Source organism: Octopus bimaculoides, chromosome 5, assembly GCF_001194135.2.
Source record: "Octopus bimaculoides isolate UCB-OBI-ISO-001 chromosome 5, ASM119413v2, whole genome shotgun sequence".
In the NCBI taxonomy this organism is placed as follows: domain Eukaryota; kingdom Metazoa; phylum Mollusca; class Cephalopoda; order Octopoda; family Octopodidae; genus Octopus; species Octopus bimaculoides.
Genome location: NC_068985.1, coordinates 36983381 through 36988186, shown reverse-complemented (window position 1 = coordinate 36988186; position 4806 = coordinate 36983381).

The following is a 4806-nucleotide window of genomic DNA, read 5'->3' as shown; positions in this document are numbered from 1 at the left end:
TTGTCCATCAGAATAATGAAGGGAAATGTTATGTTCACGATCAAATTTTTTTCCGCGGGTTAAAAACAAAATCGATGTGAAAATATACACAAAATTTAAAAAGAAAAAAAGAAAACTTCAGACAGACTTAGTAAAAAAATGCTGAACTTGGAAGTCGATTTTATCAGATGTTAATTTATGATATACCAGCAAATGTTTCACAACATAACTACGATAACACAATTTTGATTCAACCGATTCTAGCTTTCAACTTCTATTTATGTTACAGAAGTTCTTTAAGATAAGTTTTTTTTTTTTCTTACCACTAAGAAAATAACTGTACAGATATTAATCTGTATATGAAATGATTACATTGTCTGTGTGCAATTCCGGTTTTCATAAATGATATCTGTTGTTGCTAATAATAAATATAAATATATACATACACACATATATGCTTATTTATTTATATACATGTGTGCACATACATTCATGCTTACAGAGATATATTTAGATGCTTACATGCTGATATACCCACAAGACTATATGCATGCAGGTATACACACACATTACCACACGCGCGCATATATATATATATATATATATATATATATTTAAGCTTTTATCTTTTACCTGTTTCAATCATTAGACTGCGGTCATACGGATGCACAGCTCTGAAGAATTTTAATCCAACGAATCGACTCCAGTACTTTTTTCTCTTTTTTTTATTAAGCCTGGTACACACACACACATACATATTCTTTTACGTTTCAGCCCAAAGGCTGTGGCCATGTTCGGACACAGCCAGTGAATACATATCTCCTCACCGGTGAGGAATCGAATCCCGGTCTCCACATGACAGGCGGAGATACTTACCACTATACTACCGAGGAAAAATATAGCATCGACCACAGGCGTGGCTGTGTGGTAAGTTAAAACAGCTTGTATAAAGAATGTACACAAGTGGAAAACAATATGCCTATAGTTTTCTGCCAACTTGGTGGATTTTGTCATAGTTACAAGAATCGTTTTTGATATACCAAGGCAACTTGGTATGTCAATCTGGTCTCCAATAGTTTTTTTGAAGATACATATTAATGACTTTTTATAGAAAGCTAAGTTCTTATACCAGTATCCAATTATGAGGTCTCTTCCCTGTATCTTCCTGTTATATTTACTTACAACTATGGTAAAATTTTCAGGGTCACTTGTGTATTTCTTACAGTTGATGCTGGTACTAACTGTACTTAGCTACGAAGCATTCTGGTTGAAATCTTTCCTTTCGTTCTAGATCTTAGACCAGAATGATTCAAGATCTTCCCAAGAAGGAGTTTTCTTTGCGGTAATGTTTTTCTAAGCATAATGCATCTATATTGGAAACCAATGTAGGATTAATACTGATTCATTCGGTTATTTTCTACGATAGCGAAGTTTTTCACTCAGCATCCTGAGTTCGAGCTTCAAAGTCATTCATTTTCCCTCAAGAGCTTCGCGTGAAGAGTTGCTGTAAAGTTTTGTTATTTTGCATAAGATGTAATTGGTGAAATTTTAACTCATTATTTTCCTTACATTTTATTATCTTGGTTAACCATTCAATATGTCAGTGCAGATTGTTCATGTTTTTCTTCCAGTTTTGTTGTCCATCTGTCCTATAGTTTTCTGCCAACTTGGTGGAAAAGACTCAATAAATAGGTTGTTTCCATTTACTAATCTCATTAGCGCATGCACTGCAGGGTTCTCCCATGTGTTTTTTTTTTTAATAGTAATAGCTGTAGTACATAGAAAAAATATTAGTTGTTCAGTAGTTAAAATCACATGTATGCAGCGACATCAATAACTTTTAACATGAAAACAGTTTTTTTTTTTCTTTCATCTCATTAAGAATGGCCTGTCGCACAATGGCAGCTTAGAAAAACTGGAAAATTCTTCTTAAGGAACTGCGATTTCAAATTATTCTTAAGTTCATTATATTCCACAGTTGTCTCTGTCGAACCAGTGCAGATATATGAGAGTTTAGTGATGGCAGTAGCGGTTTGCATACACTATTTACTAGATCTTGCCAACGGCAGATTTTGATTGATACTCAGTGTTTTGAGAAGATTGATTATCATCGCGAGAGCTGGAATGACAATCACAAAGATATTTTTTTTTTTTTTTTTTTTTACAAAGGAATATGCTTACTGTCGAAACTGTTAAGCTGTAAAAGTAGTTTCAGCTTAGATGAGCTTCGTCCCAGTATTATTTTAGCTAGTTCGGAGTTTTTCAAAGTACCGAAGTAGATCCTGATTTAAATTTAAAGACCAAAAGGGGTGGGAGACTTACGTCGTGTTAAATAACTCACAGTTGTTGTAATACTGCTTGTGTTGTTAGCGGTGTCGGTATCAATATCAGTCATGAGCGTGAAAGTGAAATTCCCTGTGATGCAAGATATATTTTGTACTGTGGTCTAAATAACACTAAGCTAGTACGTAAAAGGTGTTTTCGTTTATTTCTAAACAGAAGAAATAAACCAGTTACTGATTTAGAATGGAAGAGTCGACATAATTGTAGAAGATAACGTTCAAAAAGTCATTTTTTTACGGCCTTCTACAACTACACGCCTGATGTTGGTGGTACCGTGTTGTAGATGCTGCCTAATGCGACATGACGCTGTCGCTAAAACTATATATAATGCCATCTCAAAAAAATACAAAACTATCCTCGAGATAAATTTGGAGAATGCACCTGCTTTTGAATACATACATAAACATCAAAACAAGAAATATTGGAACATTCTCATTAAAAGTTTCTACCAACTGTAAAGATAACAGGCCAGATATAGTTATTTGAGACGACTAGAAAAAGTATGTACCGTCATGGAGGCCAGCCACCCTGCTGGCGTGAATATATCTACGAAAATCAAAGAGGAAGAGAACAAGTACTTACAACTGCTTCTAAATCTCCAGTTTCTGTAGCCTGATTGTAAATTCAAATTTATACCAATAATAATTAGTGCACTTGGTTTGGATAGTAAATGGTTAAGTGACAATATGGAAAGGCTAAGATCTTCATTGGAAGAAATCATCCAGCTAATACGCTCATGACAAATATAATCTGTAAGCAAAAAACAGTAAAGACATGCATGACTCTTCTGAAGCTCAACATGTAACAGTTTTTAATCTAGATTCCAATGATGGAGGTTTGCAGCTATCTTTATTAGAAACTTTACAAGTAGACTTCAAATAATAAGGAATAGAATATCCATGTGCGCGCGCGAACGTGTGTGTGTGTGTAATACATACATGTTTACGTTCTGTATTGAAACCCAGCCGGCAGCTACTTTCCGTTCTATATCTGCATGATCCATAAAATATGTACCAGTAGGACAGGAATCTCAATTGAATTGACAACACATCTACCCCTGCAATATCAGACTTTTGTGTCCCCTTGTCTAAAGAATTTATTCTTATCATCACTAAAAGGTCAGTGGGAGTGCAGACAACTTACAACAAATTTCCCTTCCTCCCTCTCTCTCTCTCTCTCTCTTTGTTTCTCTCTGTCTCTTTCTCTCTCTCTCTCTCTCTCTTTGTTTCTCCCCTCTCTCTCTCTCTCTCTCTCTCTCTCTCTCAAATAAATACAAGATTTATACAGTAGCTGATTCAGTTGAGCTAATCCACTTATTTCGAAATTACTCCAAACTTCTTACATTGTTCTGGTGTAAAGAATAATTATTGCCATTAACATTAACACCACCAATAAATATCGGAGTTACTGCAAGCTCACCACCACCACCACCATAACCATTAGCACCAAATACATTATCACCGCCACCGCCACCACCAACACCAACAACTACTACTACTACTACTACTACAGCAAAATCAACGGCAACGCCATATCTACGAACGTTACTATGTTTGCCTCAACGCAACAACCACTTACACAACTATGAACTTCATTTGTCAACCCCTACCGCTGATACGATTTCGAAATGTAAACGACAATAGCCACGACCTCTACCATCACCACCGCCACCACAACTATCAACTTTAATACTGTACACGCTCTGAATATGACCACTAACATTCACATCACTCCACAAGCACGTCAGAGACTATTCCTGTCATTTGCACACGTGTACATGCGCGCGCGCGCACGCACACACACACACACACACATGTACATATATATATATAAACACATACGTACATTTGTGTCTGTGTGCGCATGTGTGTGTGTGTGTTTGCATGCCTTGTGCGTGCGCATGTGTGTATTGGGCACGCACTATTTTTGGCCAACGCCATTTCTAACATCAATTGCAACAAAATGGATCCGTTGATAAATTTGAGATGAATCATTCACAATAAAAGCCAACAATGAACTATGGTCTAATGTTGTCCTTTCTCTATAGAAACTGTTACCGACAGACATTTTTCAAGTGCTGGTCGGATAAACTCATATAATTCATTTGCAAAAAGAAGTCGCTAGTGCGATTCTTGCTAATTCTTCTCGAATTGAAAAATGCTGTCCTAAGGGCGAAATGTCAACCGGCACAAATTGAAGATAATGACTGAAGCAGACGATACGTATTAAGGAGAGGGAAAATAACTGATTCGCAATCCATATCGTTGAATGTTGGTTCAACATTTTTAAAATGGCATTTCCGATCTTCATATTCAGTACTGCTTTGTTCAATTACATCGTCTACTCAGACATTTTTTTCTTCCATTTATTTCTGTTCGTGTTTATTTTTCTCATTTTACTTTTCCCTTTCAGACATTCCTATTCTCTCTCTCTATCTCTCTCTCTCTATCTCTCTCTCTCTCTCTCTCTCTCTCTCTCTCTCTC